Source organism: Rhipicephalus sanguineus, chromosome 8 (genome assembly GCF_013339695.2).
Source record: "Rhipicephalus sanguineus isolate Rsan-2018 chromosome 8, BIME_Rsan_1.4, whole genome shotgun sequence".
Lineage (NCBI taxonomy): Eukaryota > Metazoa > Arthropoda > Arachnida > Ixodida > Ixodidae > Rhipicephalus > Rhipicephalus sanguineus.
In genome coordinates, this window is record NC_051183.1 from 99,120,076 (window position 1) to 99,140,592 (window position 20,517).

The 20,517-nt window shown below is 45.3% G+C and overlaps 1 protein-coding gene across 1 annotated transcript in view; it reads left to right on the forward strand.

Annotated features, from left to right (window-relative positions):
* Nucleotides 1-683: 683 nt before the first annotated feature.
* Nucleotides 684-20,517, forward strand: part of LOC119403408 (F-actin-monooxygenase MICAL3-like) — a 152,537-nt gene continuing 132,703 nt past the window's right edge. The window contains 1 exon segment of the mRNA XM_049418315.1: nt 684-825. The gene's annotated coding sequence lies outside the window, so the exon portion shown is untranslated.

Here is a 20,517-nt window from a genome sequence, read left to right on the forward strand (position 1 = left end):
CCCCCCCCCCGCCCTCTTTTTTTGGTAGAGTCATAGAGTTAATATACTGACTCTGAGTCAGTATATTAACTCTATGCGTAGAGTTATGCATGGCCTCGCAGAATCAATCAGCCACGGGGATGTTTTGTTTTCGGTTTATTTTCGCAACTGGCATGATTGAAGAACTAGAGACACCACCTTTACCAGTGCCCTTCGGGCAAAAAAAAAAGTAACAAAATATTAATATGGGCACAGAAAAAAATGTCTCCTGCAATGACGTGTGTTTCTTGCTCCAGTTTTCGCACATGAATCGAACAGAACAATGGCCTCTGAGATCAACGTTTTTGCTGTTCATAAAAAAATGATTACTGATATATTTTTTTTATGTTGAAGGCCATGCTTTTAAGCCGCGAAGATGACGGCTCTTTCTGTCGGAGAAAACTGTCGGTCACGTTGTAACATATTTATCGCCCTTGTAATGCTTTCAAACTCTAAGAGAACTTTGACAAATTCTTTACATGAATAAGTTTTTCGCTCAAACATTTACGAGTAACAGCTGCGAATATCACTGGCTGTGCTCAGTATTTCTACTGTAACAATAAAAATACGTCACTACCGCCATGTTCTAGTCATACATATCTGCGTCGAAACCGAAACTGAAAAAATTCACGCAGCGACCGCGACACCTACTGCCATCTGTCGGGCCAATCTGACGGCCTCACAACATCGTGTGGGGCACAAAGTTGCTGCTCGGGCGTCAGGTGTTTACACGATTTCGCGTGCAGTACTTTTTCAATCTCGTGTTTGCCTCTCGATCGGAATACCTTCGGCGATGGACACCGCCAGGTAAGTCACCCTTTCGGATTCCCAACGCACCTTGCTTGGATGCCAGGAACACCTCAAAAGCGTGCTTCGAAAGGGCACCTTTCAAAAAACTGCGGATCGGATCACTGTGTGGGATGCGCTCGTTCGCAGGCGCCTGTGTGTTTGGAGGGCCCCCCCTTGAGCTATCGTGTGCTCGCGGTTTTGTGCGGGGGTATATTTATATTTAAGCCTAACCTTGGTCCTCCCCGAACACCGGAGACCTATCAGTGCGTTTAGTAGAAGTAGTTAAGAGACGAGGAAAAATTAGCCGTTACGTAAGCGAACGTCCACGCCCTTCAAAGGAGGCAGTCGTGTCTCCCGAAGTGACGAGAGACGTCGCGGGCGACTTGACGCATGGTTTGATGACCTCACGACGCCTCAGCCCCGGGTCTTCAGTCGTTTCGGAACCCTGTTCGTGTCGTAAAACCCTGCATTTCGGTGTTTCCGTGAGCTTACCGCGGAAGGTCTCTTAACGAGTCGACTTTGCAAAGGCCAGGCAGCTCTGAAAACGCGTTGGCCCGTTTTAGTAGTAGTGCTCGCGTACGGGTGTGTTGGCGAGTTCCTTCGTGGAGGGGTTTCCCTTGGCTGTCGAGGAAATTGAAACCAGTCGCCGAGGCGATCGGCTCGGAGACATAATGCAGCTGTGGGGTTTGAGCGGCGAAGTTGCCAACGTGCTGGCACTTGCTTTAGCGAGGGGGCGATTCCCCAGGAAACGAGCATGTCGGCACATCGTTTGGGGGGGGGGGGGGTGTCTGCTAGGAAGAGGTCGGTCGCCTTTTTGCTTTTTTTTTCTTTGCCGTCGACCCCACGTACTAGGTACTGAGGCGCGACGCTTGGATGAGTACCATTAGGACCTGGCAGCACTTTTTGTTTAATGCTTGCCATTTCTTTCTGTCCTTTTTGAGCCGTCTACTGGCTCTGGGAAAGGAAGTCGGGGCTTTAAGAGTTTGTCAATTTACTTTTGGCTATCTTTCTTTTTCGCCGGCTGCCGATCATTGATCCGTGATTAGCTTCCTGTCGTCACAGGCTCTTTTTAGCGTCGAGTTTTTGTTCTCAGAGACGAACTGTCTGTGCTGTGAACGACCCCTCGACGGCGCACGGGAGGCATTCCCCCGTAAAATCACCCACGCGAAACACAGCATGAGAACTACGTGAAAACAAAACAAAGAAAGGAAGGACGCTTCTAAAACGTCATTTTCTTCAGTGCCGATTCGCATCTCACACGAGATCCCAGAGCAGCGGCCCAGAGGTAGGCGATCACAATAGTGTAATCAATTTCACGCCTGTACACTGTTCGTCATTGGCGGGGTGCAAATTATGCGCGTTTTTTTTCCAGGGTGTAATGACATCTCACGCTCACACTGCGTGTTCAGCTTAGTGACGCAATATCCGCAGGTTCCGGTGTAAAAAGAAAGCCATTGTGGCCATGAATTAGTGGTTTCACACTTCGTGTGACTGAGGGTGCAACGCGGACTGCGAAATAGTGGGAACGGTTGCGGCGACGTGCAGCTACAAGAGTTCCGTGTGTGTATTCGCGCACCCTCATTGCGACACATCTTACATGTGCGTGTTTTTGTAGTCACGTGTGTCACGCGCATCGCAGTAAATGTGCGAGCGCGCGCGCGTGATGTTGACTCTTCGCGCGTGTCGCTGGAAAAGGTCATTCTTCAATCCGACACATGGGAACGGAAGGATGTTACTACGTCACGTAGATTAAAAAAAAAAAAAACAGTAGCTACACTCTGCCTGCTTCGCACAAACCCCTCGCATTCGCCTGCCTTGGATCCTCATCGGGCTCTCGCTGTCATAAAGCCAAGTAAGCTATTACGTGCGCCGCTCCCGATTCATTCGCAGGTAACGACCGTTACTGAGAAGGCCAACCCATCACATAGAGGGTGCTGCCATCGTCGGCTGCTCTAGTTTCGGGTAGTTGAAACTTTGATGTGACCGGCTTTTACCAAAGCTAGGCCGTGGCGGCGTGCGATCTATTATTTCTTTTAGGGTGCGTCTGTTTCTTTTTTGTTGCCTTTTTGTTTGTGTGTAGCAATTTTCGAAGACTGGAGTAGTTGGTGCATGATTGAAGGTGAATAACCAGGTAAAACAGAATGTGCTGTCTAGGTTCTATGAACGGGAATAGGTACTTCAGATATGCTGGCCGACGTTTCGATCAGTCGACCTATCTTTGTCAAAGGCACAAAATACACAGGAATGGGACTCAACGGTGCGAGGGTTCTGTTTCTGTGTCAGTTCTTTTTAGGTAGTTATTCCACCCCCTCCACCCCCCCCCTCCCGTCATCCGAGATAATGGTGATGAATGAAAGTTTTTTTCTCTTCATAATCGTATATATACATGTATATGTATATACCTGTCCTGATAGCCAGAGAAGGCTAGTTTTCGGTCCAGCGTTAAATGTAAAACACTCAGTTTAACAGCACGGTGTTCTAGTACATGTTAAGATTTGTAACAAGAAGGGTCTTTATGAGCTTTTAATTGAGTTGCATAAAGTTTGTCCAATAGTTATTACTACTGACTGGGGCCCGGGGCTAGGCTTCTTTGAAGTACACTTAATTAACCAGTGCAAGTAAGTTAGAAATGCTGGTTCTCAAGAACCAGTATTTGTTACATTGCTTAAAAATTAAAATTATGCGCGGTCTTAACCTGGAAGAGTAAAAATATTCCACATTTTTTTGTGCCATTGAATTCAATTACTCTTTCGCAGTATACATTATAACACTCTGGTAAGTTGAGTTGAGGTTTGATAAAAATGACACCTTTGTCAGGGTATTGTTTCTGCTCCGCATCTTTGCAAATCAAGCGACGCGACACATTAGTTTTCAAGTACACAGCTGGTTGAGTCGTATTCATTTGATGACTTGACTACGCGTCGAAGAAAGCGAGATTTGAAACTTACCGCTTGTAACCAGGTGCCTGTTTATTATTATTATTTTTTTCTTGCGCTCGTTTGTGGCTTCGTCTGCTCCCGGTACGAAGCATGACGGCAGTTGGTACTTGATCGAAGGTGAATAACCACCCAAACCAGCCCTCTGCAAGAAGAGTGTTCCACACTCGCCGCCTTGGCTACAAGTAGCGCTGGCCAACACTCCCAGGGATTAAATGCGCATATAAATACCCGACGAAGTGGACGGGTATGCGCCTTCCGCCGTAGCTCAATTGGTAGATCATCGGACGCGTAATTCAAAGGTTGTTGGTTCGGCTCCCACCGCCGGAAAGGGTGATTTTTCATCCACTTTAATTAATTTCAATTTACGTCATTACTACACTACAGGTATAAGACAATATCTCCTGTGCTTTCCTTGGCCTAATTATCTGTTAACTCATTCGGTTGTGTCTAACAGAAGAAACGAACCCATCGAAAGAACGTCCGGTAGTGTCGATTGCACTTGTCGAATTATCCCGGAATCGGAACTTGCGGTCCGGCACCAGTGGGAGGGTAAGATTACTGGTTCACCATGCAGGTTGTTGTCACAAACTGAGTTTTGTTGGTTTTAAGACTGATTACGGGGTGGAATCTGAGGCCGCGGTACAGTCATGCTGATGGATCACTTTCACGCCGGAAGTGCCGATCTTGAATCGCGGCAGTTACGTGAAATTGTAATGACGTATTCGCACTTTGTCAAGAATGAGTTGAGCGAACCTAAAGCCGTTTATAACGAGCACCAACATTTCTTCAAAATACGTCACGCATGTTTGGATTAGGTGCAGGGCTCGTTAAACTACAGCCGCCAATTAAGATGTCGACATTTCAAATAGGATTGGTTTCCGCTGCGTCTGGTCCGTCACTCCTTTACAATGCAAGACCATTCAATGAATTAAAAAAAAAAATCGAATCCCGGCCGCGGCGGCCGCATTTTTCGATGGCGGCGAAAATGCTCGAGGCCTCTATAGCTGTACTTATGTATATTTAGGTGCACGTTAAAGAACCCCAGGTGGTCGAAACTTCTGGAGTCCTCCAATACGGCGTCCCTCATAATCATATCGTGGTTTTGGGACGCTAAACCCCATCAGTTATTAACAATTATTATTATTTTTGTGTCAATCATAATTGTTGTAGCGAGACCACAAGTTTCGGTCACAGCGTCGGGGTCACTATATTGTCACTTTGTTTTGCCCAGAAAAGGGTTTCGTTTTTTCACATCGAGCTCATGGGGGGGGGGGGGGGGGGATATAATATTTTTTTTTATTTGTGACATATCTGTAACTTTTTAAATTCCTATCCCTGCGCTCGGTATCTAGCATCAAAGCGATAATTATTGCCCCGCAACGTATCCATATAGATAAAACTGTGGCGAGACTAAAAATGGGTGAATTGTGGAAACGGGAAAGCCTGGTCCCAGAGATAACGGCGATGTTTGCTATTTATTTACTCTTTTAACGCTAGACGGGTAAATCTAATCCTCATTCGCAACTAAGCCTGCATATAGCTGATGCCTATCCTTCACTTTTTACGATTTAGTTACTAAATGTACTTTGTTCAAGACTTATTCATGCTGCAAAGTGTTTCAATGAACACAAGTCATTCTTATGAATGGAACACATCATGCGCCAAAGAGTGGTTAAATTCAGTTAGCCAGGCACGTAGGCAAAGGGGGGGGGAGCCCCCCCCCCCCCCCCTCCGAAATTCGTCTAGCCTTCTATATTCCCGGGCAACTTTTTTTCTTTTTGCCATGGAAAGACTTTCGAACAATTAGGCCTTGGGACCCCCTCCCCCCCCCCCCCCGAAAAAAAGATCCTGGCTACGTGCCTGCAGTTAGCGAAAAGTAGTATTAGGCATTTGTACATGTGCGCCGATGTTGTTGAATTGGAGCTACAGTCAATTTGGCTCCGCTTGGCTGAATTTCTTTACGTGCAAATGTGTTAATGTATACGAGTTGGTAGTGTATTGTCGCTAACGGAAGTTTACCGCCTATCGGCCTGCAATCGAACCCGGAACCAGGATAGTACCAGCGGGTAAAGGTAAGATTATCATGTCTGCCGCCAAGGAGCTCTTTATACTATCGACTTCATTCTCTCTTTCAAGGCACGTCATGCAGTGAGCAAACCTATTGCGCGCGTAACTTTACCACAGAAACGAACCAATGAGACTTCTCCATTTGCATGACGACACGCCCCTTTAAAAATCAAATTAATGTTAACGTGTTGCTTGCGCAGAGGTGTAGGTTTTTTAATAATTTGTGTGGTGTAACGTGCCAAAACTGCGATATGATTATGAGGCACGCCGTCTGGGTTAATTTTGGCCACCTGGGATTCCTTAACGTGCACCTAAATCTAAGCACACGGGTGTTCTATCAAAACGCGGCCACCGTGGCCGGGAACCGAACCCGCGCCCTCGCACTTTGCAGGTGGATGGCTTATATATAGCACTATAGTGCTTATTTGGTCCGGTTGGTACTATCGTGAGCAATATGAGCTCGAACGCGCGAGCGCGTGGCGAATAGCCTCGAACCCTACACGCAGCGGCCACTGTCGGAAACAAAGTGGAAAGGGTGCCGCGCTTCCGCTAGCTGTTGACACTCCCGCCTTAATATCGTTGCTGCAAAAACTGTAGCTTTTAGCGTGTCAGTGACCGCTAGCGGTGATATGAATTCACATCAACGCGCACAGCCACATCCAATGACCCATCAAACTACGTAGCTGCAGAGATATCGGCTGTGATGTTGCCTGCCGTGATGCACAGGCCATGCTTGTATTATATCTAGGTGGTGTTGGCTGAGCGCTTCGCTACGCCTCTTTTATTTATTATTATTATTCGTGCAATCCCTGTTTTGCGTTTTCATTGCTAGCGACCGATGACACGCAGTCAGCTGCAGTTTCGCAGCAACGCTAGCGAAGCGGGTGTGCCAGCAGTCGGAGGGAGAGCACCCCTCCTTTCCCCTGTTGTTTCGGCAGCGCCATGCACGTATCACGTTATCTCGGTTTTGAGGCTATTCGCCACACTCTCGCGTGTTCGAGCTCATATTGCTCACGATAGTACATGTACAGGGTCGACCACATCTAAGCTGAACACCTCATTAGTATTCAAACCGGTAAAACTAGAACGTTTCTTACACTTCACGAGTGCAATTCCCGTTATAGAACGTCTAATTATGGTGTTGACAAACACAGTAATGATTTTCCGAATTATGTATTAAACAACAGCTTCAATGAGGTCTTGAATACTAATGAGGTGTTCAGCTTAAATGTGGAAGACTCTGTACATTCAAGACGAGAAACAGCGCGAACCACAGGGCAACATGACGACGATAGCCGGAATAAAATTTAGCGTTTAGTTATTTACGGCAATGCCTTCTATGTAACTATGCCATTCGCTACTCAACGAACGGTTACCCATTCAACAAAACATTATCATAATCATCATAGATAGCCTTTGCATTCAAATTAGAAAAAAAAAGGCGACCGCGGCCACCTAGACTTAGCTCAAACGCTGTGACCATGAGAGCAACAAGAAATTGAACACACCGTAACTCCGCGAACAGTTATAGCTAGTCGACAGTTACCTATACTTGACAGAAAACCCCTAGCAGGTTTGTGCCGGCGAAATTGGTGAACCCACCATGGAACCAATAAAAATGAAGTAGTTGTCCACGGGAAAAATTAACGAATGAATAAGTTAATTAGTTAGTTAATTAAGAAATAACCTGCGCGCTGCAATTCTGGCGCACGCACATCGAGGCGGAAAAATGAGCATACGCTAAATTTAAAAAAGAAATATTTAAGTGTATAAATAAATTGAATAAATAAATCTGTGTGCTAAACAGCATCGCGTCCACCTTCACAGATCTAGTGCGTGTAATATCGCCGAAAATAATCGAGTTGCCAGATACACGAGTCTACAGAAGGCCTTGCGTTTTGTTGGGCATTAACCCCGACGGCAACGCGTTCGTATGCCTGTTTATAGCCCACACCTTCGACAGAGGCCTTGTTCTGTCGGTCCAATGCCGTCGGCACTTCTGCTGAGTGATATCACAGTACAGTGCGAACAAGTTCCGATAGGAAGACGCCGACGCGCCGTCGACACATCCTGCCCTTGATTCATAGAATAAAGAACCAGTTTAGAGAAGGGAAACTGTAGCCTTGACAACGGTACGAAAGATAAGCAGCGGTAGCGCATGGAACTACCGAAGGCACCCAAGAGATGGCGCTGCGTAAACAGGAAGCGGCAAAAACAAAATTTATTGTTTATTTAGGTAGAAAAAAGCAAATGGCTGCCCTTTTTTATTCCGTACCTGGTGCGTATGCGCATACGCGGGTGCCTCGGCTGGTTTTTTATTCTATTCTTTTTAAACAGAAGTGGACGAAAGAGGCCGGGACTCGTGTAAGGCTACGGAGGTCTCGTTATCTTTCGCCCGCTTGTTTTGAGCGCGTCGATGCGCCGAGCAGCATGCCAAAGCGCCCTTCGGAACGCAGTACCTGTGCGTACGAAGGTTACATGGAACCGAAAGGCATACATTGGCAACTGACACCAGTAAGAACAATTCACGAGTGAGTAGAAGAAACGATAATCTTTATTGACACTGAGCAAGCGGTAAAAGGCCCTTGTTCAGACATCGTGAGCTCGTAAACGACTAGCCTTCGCGGTACTTCAAAGAGACAAAACAAATTAGATGACGTTTGTTGCCCGTTTCCACCGTCAGCTAGCGCTCACAATAACCAACTTGTATTGTAGGACAGGCGTAAAGCATCAGCATTTTTTGCTACAGTTTTTAGTACTTGCTTTCAACGAGTACGCCTGAAGACCCCCGGGTTTGTTGTTATTACAACGTATTGCGGTCAGGCTGAGAATACCAAGCAGGTTCACGCAAAGAAATCACATTATAGTGGATGCCTACAGAATGGCAGAAAACATGAGCATTTTAACACGTGATACCGATGAAACAACGCATAAATGGGATATATGCAAGGCCTCAAAGAGGTGCAGAAATACAGAGAAGGGAGAAACGATTTTCTATACCGGTCATTCTCTTATTGTGACATCGCCGCTGAAAAGTAGGCTTCATCAACAGTCTGGCCAAGTCGTGCTCATTCCATCGCATAATTCACTCGTTCATTTGAGCCCACCAGACCTTGCAAGTACAAGTGAAATAGCAGCTTTGTCCACACGTGTTAGCATACAACTCAAAAGCGAGAACAGTGAAGTGTGATATGCTAACGAGGTCACAAAGCAGAAAGAAAAACGCTGAGCTTGAAAGTACGTGTACCTGCCATCGTCGAGGAACCTGTGGAAACTGACGCCTTCGCTGGTATCGCAGCTCCTGCGGCAACATACAGTAGCACACCGACTGCCCACCATAATTGCAATATGATTACATCGGTGAATTAAAAAACTTTCATGCGTATTTTAGACAACAATAACGATAGAATTCGCAAGAAAACGGGCAGCAACAAACCAGCTGCCAACCATCGGACGATAACTGCGCATATTCTGCGCGTTATCTGCGGCACCCGAGACGCAGCGGCGCACTTTTTGCGCTTCGTCACTGGTCACAGCGACGGTTCGCTTGCTCGCTACCGCGCGCTGGCCGTCAGCGGTGAGCGACAAGGCAGAGATGTTTTCAATCACTAAACAACAAATTGACTCATCATTCAAACATTACTTTCAGTTACACAAGAAAAAACACTTTTATGCGGCAATGATAGCTGTATTTCTCTTAAATATTGCTTTTATTACGGCACCTCTGGCGGATTTTTTGGCGTTGCCGAGGGCAGATTTGAACGGAGCCACTATGGTTTGTTTGTTAGCTGCGACGGGGTCGATTTTTTCGCCCCCCTTCGGCGATGGCTGGAACTTGAGACTTTCCGAGGCCTGCTTGATTCCGGAAAAACACTCTTGATAGCTGCTCAGACGCGTCAAACGCTCGGCGAAAACGGTCGGCAACTTTTTCTTTTCCGAGACCCAATGAAAGGGTGTGTAGGGTAGCGTCGAGCGATTTCCTAGACTTGAACGTCATTGCTTTGTCAGTCTGCCGAAGGCGGATTCCTTACAAACATCAATCAATCAATCAATCAATCAATCAATCAATCAATCAATCAATCAATCAATCAATCAATCAATCAATCAATCAATCAATCAATCGATCAATCAATCAATTAATTAATTATTTATTTATTTTACATGTCCAGGAACAAACGTAAGGTCCGGCGCTGGCGTACGCAAAAACTAATTTACGTTGGCAATAACATGTCCACTTCGTTTTCATTTCGTTTCGTCAAAGGTTGTGTAGATAGATGGCGTAAGCCTCTCGTACAATTTCGCCGTCTGACCTTGAAAATAAGTTTCGGCTGCAGTGACGGTGTGTTTAGAACAAGGCGTGAGAGTTTGTACAGAAAAGGTTTGGTAACTTTCGAACAAAATATACCGCGTTGCAGACGCGACGTTGAAGCGTAAGAACAAGTGGTGGAGTGGAATAAAATGAAGACGGTTACAGGAGAAAATACGAACAAAACAAGAAGGAAGCGTAAAACCATTGTTCGGGACAACGTGGCAAAGTACATTAACACAATGCAGGAAATACAGAAGGACGGTGGTAAATACAGTAGCTGACATTTTGATGGCCAACTACAGGTTTTCTTGCGCAATTTAATCCAAGCGCCAGTCAATTTAATACAGGTGCTAGCCAAATTGGCTGGCGCTTGGATTAAATTGAGCGGGAAAACCAGTAGATGAGGCGAGTTTGAGACCCCTGTTCTAAGAGTGCTGTTGTTGGCTATCTGCTGATTTGACATACCGTCTTTATCAGTCTCTCTCCGATGATTGAGTTGTCGATATTTATTTATTTGTTAATTTATTCCTACGCTGGCTAAACCGCCGTACCTGTAGCACCCGTACAGACAATGGCGCCACAGCTGGCCCTGGCGACTTTCGTGGGAAACTCCACGGTCGAAACGTTACCTAACTGCCTCTCACTCGTGGTAAAATACAAAATAAAATAAAAAGTGCTCTTTTTATTCGTAAGGGATTTGCCGCGCACGCGATGATTCATCTTGACTCACGGTCGTTGTGTAGAGGTACACCAAATCAATAACGAATCCAGGTGACATACTGTACCGTTCGATATTTGTGTTCCGTGTGATGTTGGCGTCCTCTGCGCATACCTTTCGTTTTGCGGTTTCGAAAGGGTCCGCAGGCTCTGCTGTGGGCACGTACGCGGCCAAAGGACCCCTAAACAACCTCCGCAAAATGCAAAGAGCGAGCGGGTTATTCTCTCCTGGCGTTTCCCGTCCTTTCGGCGCAATTCGTGACGCCAGCAGTCTCTGTTCACGCGACGTCACGAGCAGATAAGCTCTCGATAGGTCCATATACGAGGCATATCGGTCGTGAAGTGGTTGCTTGGGCGTGTTGGTACGACATTTTGGAGGGAACCAGCGCGAAAGACGAAAGACCGGGCAGAGAAGGACACATACAACAGCGCTGATTTACAACAAAAGTTTTTTTTTTTTTTTTTTTCGTGAAAGCACGCATTATATACCTGCGCAGTTGAAAACGAAAAGAAGAAACAAAACATGACAAGTCGAACATAAATAAGCTATATCAGAATCATCACCGAAAAGCATGCTCATTGCGTGTGCAGTCATTCTGATAGAAAAACAACCTCCTTTTCTGGCAAGGCTCCCTTTCTGACATGCATGCGTGAGCAGACCTTCAGTTGCCTTGTCAACTGGTGGTGGTCAAAATTTCCGGAGGCCTCCACTGCGGCGTCCCTCACATTGATGTCGTGAGTTTGGGACGTAAAAGCCCTATTATTATTATTATTATTATTATTATTATTATTATTATTATTATTATTATTATTATTATTATTATTATTATTATTATTATTATTATTATTATTATTATTATTATTATTATTATTATTATTATTATTATCCACGCCTATTTCGCAGAGAGGACTGGTTGACGCTATTTACTGTGACCTTAGCAAAGCTTTTGATGTTGTCAGCCATTCGCTGCTTGTGGATAAACTTGCACACTTTGATGTTGATTCTTCAATTGTGAATCTCCTCCATAGCTATCTTCTTGATAGATTATGTTACGTTGCCGTTAATGGCCAAACGTCCTCTTTGTATAAAGCTACTAGTGGGGTTCCTCAAGGGTCGGTACTGGGCCCACTCCTCTTTTTAATTTATGTTAATGATGTTTCTTCTGTCATTCGGAATTCTTCTTTCCTTTTGTATGCCGATGACATAAAGATATTTAAGGAAATTCATTCAGTTATCGATTGTCGCTTGCTGCAATCTGATTTGTGTTCTTTTTCTGAATGGTGCAGGAGCAATAACCTCTCCCTAAATATTTCAAAAACCAAGGTAATGAGTTTCACTCGAAAAACATCTAGTGTGCCATTTTTATATTCTGTCAATTCTGTGTCGTTGTGTAAGGTATGTGAGATCAATGATCTAGGTGTTCTTTTTGATAGCCCCTTACACTTTTCTGCTCACGCTAAGCGTGTTGCTTTGCGGGGTCTTCGCACCCTAGGCTGTGTTTGCAGAATGTCTAGAGAATTCCGTTCTCCTGTGCCCTTCCGAAAATTGTACACCGCGCTATGTCTTCCTCAACTAGAGTATGCATCTGTGATCTGGAATGGCATTCCTAATTCCAGCAGCAACGCCATTGAGCGAGTCCAGAAAAAATTCCTAAGCATTTACAACCATCGTTTCGCTAGAAATGACTCTGGATCTCGTTCTAACGCTGCTGGATTATTATCATTGCCATCACTTTGCTGCCGACGAAATCGCGCTGATCTGTTATTTCTTTACAAGCTTGTGCATGGTATCATATCCTGCCCTGTACTGCTCAACTGTCTTAATTTCCGAATTCCACGTAAGCTGACCAGAGAGAATAGACCTTTTCATGTAACCGCCTGCCTCTGTGAACATTCGACCATTGGCAGGATACAACGTCTTTACAATGCTTACTTTTTTGGAGCTCGATGTTTTTCACAGCTCCCAGTCGTTGTTCTGCTCCGAGCTTTGCACTGTACTTACATAGCCTCGTACACTGTTGATATTTTTTTTTCTGCCTGCGCATAGTTGTATATGTGCAATTTTGTAACGTTTTTTATCCCTGATATTTTATTATGAATGTTTCCTTTGTTTTTTTTTTGTGTGCGCCAGTACAAAAACCTTACGGTTGTTCCTGGGCACATTAAATAAACATTTGATTTGATTTTATTATTATTATTATTATTATTATTATTATTATTATTATTATTATTATTATTATTATTATTATTTCCCAAGCGGAGATAACAACGTGTAGTCTAAAAGCGCGAAATCCTGATAGGCACAGCGATTGGTTCTGACATTGTGCACGCGTTTTGTGAATAAATAAGTGGCGAGGAGGAGACGGCGCCTGTAGGAAGGGGGCGAGAAGGAAACCACTCTCTCGTTATTGAACTAGGAGTGGTTTACGGGGTCCCTTAATAAACTCGCGCTGTTTCCTCCGGAATAGCAAAACACCTTAGCTACGTATATACGGCCGGCCTTTCAATGTGAGCTGGAAGCTAGGTTGACGGAGCACCTGACGTTGCTCGCTGCACCGTAGCCATCAATCGAGTACTGCTACCTACACTGCCGCGCGCGCCTGCACAGCGGCTGTGGCGGCCGCACGCGTGCTTTGTGTGGCCACGTAACTCCGGCAGGTCGAAGTTAACACAGGCACCTCGAATATATGGCGTCCCTCGCGATATTTTCGATCGAGGCGAAAATGTTCGAGGCATATGTGTACTTAGATTCTCAATTTCCGGAGCCCTCCACTACGGCGTCTCTCATAATCATATCGTGGTGTTGGGACGTTAAACCCCAGATATTATTATTATTATTATTATTATTATTATTATTATTATTATTATTATTATTATTATTATTATTATTATTATTATTATTATCCCTCACGATTTACTAGTCAGAATAGCGTTAAACACTGCAAATTTAATTTCTTCAACCTCTGCTGTGTGACACCAACAGCCAAGATTTGGGGCACTTGCTTCGAAAATGTTCAAGCGGGAAAGGGGAGTTTCTCAAAGGAGCGAGTAGGGGGCATGTAAGCATTGTTACATCTAAGCTTTATATGGCTAGCTGTAACCAAAATTTGTCCGTCCTATGTGGTTGCCAAAAAAAAACTCTTCGCGCGAACGTGCTGCAGAAATTGGGCCAGCCCAAATACTCACCGCTGGTCGTTCACTATTAATGAGTAAGGGAGCACACGGGCGGCAGACACCGATCAAGATTTCTGTGCAGCCGTAAAAAAAAAAAATAGAGAAAGAGTTCAGTGAACCGTCGGGATTAATTAACCCACTGATAAACACCCGGGCCGCACGTTTCAGCTTAAAAGTGCTGGGGCGGTGGTCTCTGCGCGTGTGTGTGTGTGCGTGCGTGTGCGCGCCCTTTATGAGGTTTATGCGGTGTCCGAGCAGTAATTCTGCAGTGAAAAGTGTGGCTGTCGTACTTCACAGTTTCACAAAAGCTGAAGTAGACGAATTGTATAGGTCTCGCGCTGGTCCTTATCGCACGCCTATTTCACAGTTATCATTATATCTGTACTCTCTGTGGTGGCTTATAGCAGCAAAGATGTTGCGTTCCCACACTCGAGGGCGCGGATTCGATTCCCATCCAAACTAATATCTTTCGATTCCTATCGAAACATATTATGTATTGAATTATACCATATGCCTCTTCGGTGTGCCTGCGAGGTATTCTTAAATAAATAAATCAATTAAAAAAAACAGCTGCCACACTTTTGACAAGGCGGGGGAGGGGAAGGGGGGCTCAAGGAAGAACATCCCTGTACTTATATTTATATACACAAGAACCCCAGGTGGTCAAAATTAACCCGTAGTACGTCTTGAGTCATAGTCATATCGTCTTCTGGCGGGTCATGTCCGTGGACAAAAGACACGCAGAACAACAATTTTTCGCTAACCGATTTAGTCGAGTTAATACAGGATTTTCGCGCGAAAAAAAAATTTTTAACACGGCGTGAAAGAAAACATGAAGGTGTGTGATCCGACGTGACGGAATGACGTGGACACTTTTGTCTCAAGCACGAGAGCACGCCTGCGTAACAAACTATAGCGTCGTGTCATTTTTGTGTTTTTGAAACAACGGGATTTCATCCGTGCTACAAGATTTCATTTTGAGACCGCCGTTCATGAGATAATACGTGTCGCGCGCAAGAGAAACACCGGGATCTCTGAGCGCGTGTCTAATTACTCGCTCAACATAGTCAGTAGGGATTATATATAAATACACTATAGCAATATTCGCTGTAGTAGACTTCACCGCTTCGTTGGCTTCCATCCTCACAGTATAGTGGAAAGGCTCTGAATATTTTTTCGCCTAAATCCCGTAATTTAACTTTACAATAATTTACGTCAATTCTTCTCTTTATTTCCTCGTGGCATAGTTACTTAAATTTCCGGACGCCCATGTATACGGAATTTCGGTGCAAGCGGCCCGCTGTAAAGCGCTTGTCTACTTCGTTTTGTTTTTGTTTCGGCAGAGGTCGTGTATAGATGGATGACGTGTCCCTCTCGTACAGTTTCGCCGTCTGGCCTTGAAAATACGCTCCGGCTACATTGAAGGTGTGTTGAGAGGATCACTGGAGGCGATTCAGGGCACTTTGTATTGTACCATGGGAGAACCGTAAGCGGCCCCTGAAATGAAAGCAGATGCGCTAATGCGTCGTATAAATCGACCTCGTAATTAAGAGCACACTGACAAGAAGCACAGCTTGTTGTTCTGAAGGAAAAATTGTAGCGCAAAGCAACACACGGACAGACAAAAAGAGCACGGGAAAGGCGCTAACTGTGTTCCAACTGTGTTTATTGAAGAAACGTACGTACAGGGTCGACCACATCTAAGCTGAACACCTCATTAGTATTCAAACCGGTAAAACTAGAACATTTCTTATACTTCACGGGTGCAATGCCCGTTATAGAACGTCTAATCATGGTGTCGACAAACACAGTAATGATTTTCCGAATTATGTATTAAACAACAGCTTCAACGAGGTCTTGAATACTAATGAGGTGTTCAGCTTAGATGTGGTCGACCCTGTACATATATACACAACACAAGAGCAGCAAGGGCATGGCATTCGCTATAATCAGGCAGAAAACAAAGCAGGAAATCATATCTATGAGCAAATTGTCACCAGGAAATCATATCTGGCAAACATTACATAACGAAAATGCTCCATGACTTTTGCGGTTGCACGCGTGTTCAATTCATTGCAATTTTGAAACTGCTAGAGGAAGGAAAAAGGACCAAAGAATAAGCAACAAAAATACAAAAATACTTGCATATTGTTCAAAGATTGGTTCTTACATGGCGATAACAACGGTTCTGGATGAACAGAAACTAGGAAACAATCCGTCAAACTTAAAAGCGATGCGTCATTATACATCACAGACGAAGTATTCCGAGCATAACCAATCAGAAAAAAACAAAAGAACAAAAAAACAAAAGCCTTCTCTTTTTTTCCCTAAACGGAAGCGCTACAATTTTTCCTTCAGAAGTCATGAACCAACTAGCCCAAGAAAACGTTTTGTCAGCTTGTTGCGTTCGCCTATATTCCCGTCGTTGTGTAGCTGGCTTTTAACGGCGGAGCTAATTAAGCTTTTCGTTATGCCGTTTCGCATCGACAGGTAATTATCATCATCATCACGAACCGGCACGCGCTGTCTTCGTCCTCTTCTGCTTCGTTCCCGCAACACATGCGCCGATTTATTCGGGGTGGGATGCAATAACCCTGATGAGTAAGAGAACGAGTACAGAGAGAGAGAGAGAGAGAAAGAAAGAGAGAGAAATTCTTGACAAAAAAAAAATCATTGACGAGGCGGGACTCGAACCTGCGTGCCCACGATCCGATAGGCGAGCGTCGTAACCGCTCGGCTATCCAGGCACGCTAGCACAGCATGAGATATAGCCTTGTTTAGTGTAGTATAGTGAGGGGGTGGGAAAGGGAAGCGAGAGTGAGGAGGGTGGAAGGGAAGAGGGGAGAGAGTAAACCATAGCATAGAGTGAAAGAGAAAGAAGGAATGGAGAGAAAGAAAGGGGAAGAAAAACAGGAAGAGAAATAAATACAAAAGGAGAGAATAAAAATGAGATAGAGCAACACACAGACAAAAAGGGAAAGGAACCGGAAGCGAGAAATAGAGAGAGAGAGAGAGAGAGAGAGAGGGAGAGAAAGGAAAATAAAAAGAGCGACAAAGTGAAAGAAATACATGTATACACTCAATACTGTAATAGAATGAGCGCAAATGGACGGAATTCACAAGAAGACAAGACGACTACACGAGCGCTCTTCTTGTGTCCCGTCCATTTGTGTTCAATCTATTACAGAATGAACCAACACGCCCAACAGAGCATTTTATGTACACTCAAACCTCGATATAACGACAGCGGGTATAACGAATTATCGGTTATAACGAAGTAAATGAAGACTAGTCTTGTCATAGATACAGTGTTGCAAATGAACGTTTATGACGAATTTTCGGATATAACGATGTTATTTTCATGGCAGATGTGACTTTGTTATAGTGAGGTCTGAGTGTTGTAGAGAAAGAAACAGAAATAAACAAAGACACAAAAGGCATAGCAGAAATAGGCAGAAGAGAGAAAACGAAAGAAAGAGATGAAGAATGAAAAGGAAAAATAAAGACAAACAAAGAAGGCCGCGCAGCTCTGCACTTCCTTCAGGCTTGGCACCCCTATTGCGAAGCTCCTTTAATTATTTAAAAATGGAACATGAACGTTCTGCCGCAAATTTTTGTAGCGGGATCCTTTTGTCAGTGCTCAGGCAAATGATATTTTACCTCGAAGAAAAAAAAGAGTTTTCGCCTGACGTTCAGTTAGCGAAGCACTTAAAGCGGGTTCAGCGGGAATAGGGCTTTCGAACTGAAGTGAATGAATAAGCGTGCAAGGTTCAGCGCGAATTTGTGGGCGGAAGCTTTTACTGGAATTCGCAAGTTCCAAGCTGTTGTCCGTTATAACCTAACAGTAAGCTCCTCCATTAGAACCACGGTGCACCTGTCTGCCGTTGACCTCTGTAAACGCAACGCAAGTACTTTCTATCTGGTAATATGTGGATACAAAAAAAAATATTTGTTACTTTCTAGAATATCGCGTTTGACTGAATGCTTATGTCAGAATCTCAGAAAAAAAAATGTGTCGGGACGCCTCAATTTTCGGCCTCGAAGCAGCGCGACGCGATGAGGCCAAAATATCCCGTGAGAGATATTCGGAGGTGTTTGCGATATCCCACGGATATCCGAAATTAGATATCTTCGGGACGTCTACAGGATGTCATTTTGGTTACTGGGAGGGGTGTAGCCAAAAATTGTTTTCAGGGGGGGGGGGGGGGGCTTCGACCCCCTTCACTCCCATCCGCCGGGAAAGGGGGAGGGGGTGTCTAACCTCTTCCCCTCCCCCCTTCACCGCTCTGGCTATGCCAATGGATGCGAACATATGTCAAAACATTAAACTCGCAAAGTGTTTGACGTCACGAAAATGAGCGAAAGGGGCTCCCGTGTGCAAATTCTGTTTGGATAGGACGGCAGTTGGTGTGGGCGGAGCTTAACTTCTTTTTCTTAGGTTGTAGTCTGCGAACGTATGAAATTGAGCTACAGCGCGATAAAAACACAAGATCTAAATACCAAACAAGACCAGCGCTAGTCCTGCATGGTCTTTCTTGTCGTGTGTTTATCGTGCAGTTTTTTTCACTGTGCACTCAAAGCCGTGGCCGCGCTGGAACGCTCGCCGTGCCTGTGCATCGCTTCTCCCTAGCTGATTACAGCTGCCAGCTGGTGGTCCCCTTTCCAAGCCTCTTTGTTCTTCTTCTTTTTTTTTTTCTATCGTAGAATTGCACAGCAACAACTGTCGGCACTCCCGATAACAAACTACGTCCGCAAACTCAACAGCATTCAGTATCCGTCGCCCGCGCGGAAACAGAACCGAGTCCTGCGGGCGCCGCTTCCAATTAAGATTACACGCGGTTTTCTTTATTATTTTTTTTCTTTCCTTCGTCGCCGGCGGTCTACAGTGCAGAGGCTTGAGCGCGCGCGCCTTGTCACTTTCGTTTTGCGGAGGCGGCACGGCGCGCTGATTTGTGGCCCGCGAGCCCGCGGCGGCAACAGCACGCGGCAGCGGGAGCGCGCGCTTGTTTGGCCATCGCGCCGTCCGGCCTCCCAATCGACGGCGATACGATCGCCCAGCTGCCCGGCCGCGTATCAAACACCCCTTTCTTTCCTCCCCCTTTCTCTCTTCCTCCTCTCCATTTTACGCACCCAGTGCAGGGAGAGAAGTGTACGGCTCCCTTCTCTCCCCCTTCTCTTTCCCTTTCTCTCTCTCTCTACGCACCCAGTGCAGCTAGAGTAGGGTGGCTATCTAGGAGGAGAGGTGTACGGCTTCCGAGGCGTGGCGAACGGAGGCATTTCTTCTTTCTCGTAGTTCTTTATTTCTTTCTCGGTGTCCAAGGGAGACGGGGCACTTCTCCGCGCTCCCGTGAACACACGGCCGTGACCTCGTCTTCATTTTAGCCGCGCGCGCGCCAGCGTGCAACGGAGCTCGCTGGCTGCTGCCGCATTCCCCGGCCGGAAAGGAAGGGCGCCCGCGAGTATTACGTATATACAGTGGACCCCCTTCCCCCCCCCCCCCTCCCTCCCGTCCTGTTTATAAGACGAACACCGAGGGACCGTGAAATTATGTTCGTCTTTAGCGGAAGTTCGTATTAACCGAGTAATGCACCCGCTACTGGGCGCGGATCCAGTTTCTTTTTTTCCGAGGGCGGGTCCCACTTTGGAATCAATTTGATGCGATGATGATCATTATTTATTGCTTCTCGCGACCCCTTGAAGGGAAGGGGGGGAGGGGGGGGAAATGGCATCAATAACACTACGGTCATGATTGACAGTTGTCACTGAACACTTTGGTCATTATTACAAAACGATGACGACTGCACATATGTTTGGTGATCAATAATAAATTTATTGGCATCCCAGTCAGCATTCTAACGGCACAGTTTTTTCGTTCCTTCTTTTTCTCTACAAGAAGCATTCAAATTCAGGCATGTGTTGGTCTTAATTCACGTGGGTTTCCAGAGTTATGGAGAGACAGGAATTGAAAAGGAGGTCGGGACATCTGAGCATTCCCTTAGATACCCACGTACAGCACGGTCCGCTGTTAAAGGGAACACTCGAATGAGCAACTTTTTATTTTGTTGGCCCCCTAACCGCTAGTGGATACGGAAAGATTGTTCGTGCACATTACTAGTCTATCGTAAGGGTTCAGAACTGTCAACCACCAGTAGTGTTATCTAAATCTAAGCCACTATGCTTTTGCAGGAGAGTGAAATCCAGACATACCCGAAACGCAAGTGTTCCCTTTAACAGTGGACCCATCTGTACATACCCCCAACATAACACATTTGCAAGGCCAAGTTCGGCATTGAAAACAGGGCAGTGCTAGTTAGCATTGACTCAGTCTAATATTGCAGTTGGCTAGGTCAAGGTTAGCACTAAGGGTGTGTAAATAGTAAAATTTTTTAATTGTATCAATATGACTTTTCGAGAAAAAAGAAACAAAGAAAAGGAGCTTGGAATATCGAGTTGAATATGAAATATTTTAACATTGTGGAGTCCCCATGAAATACGAAGCTGGTG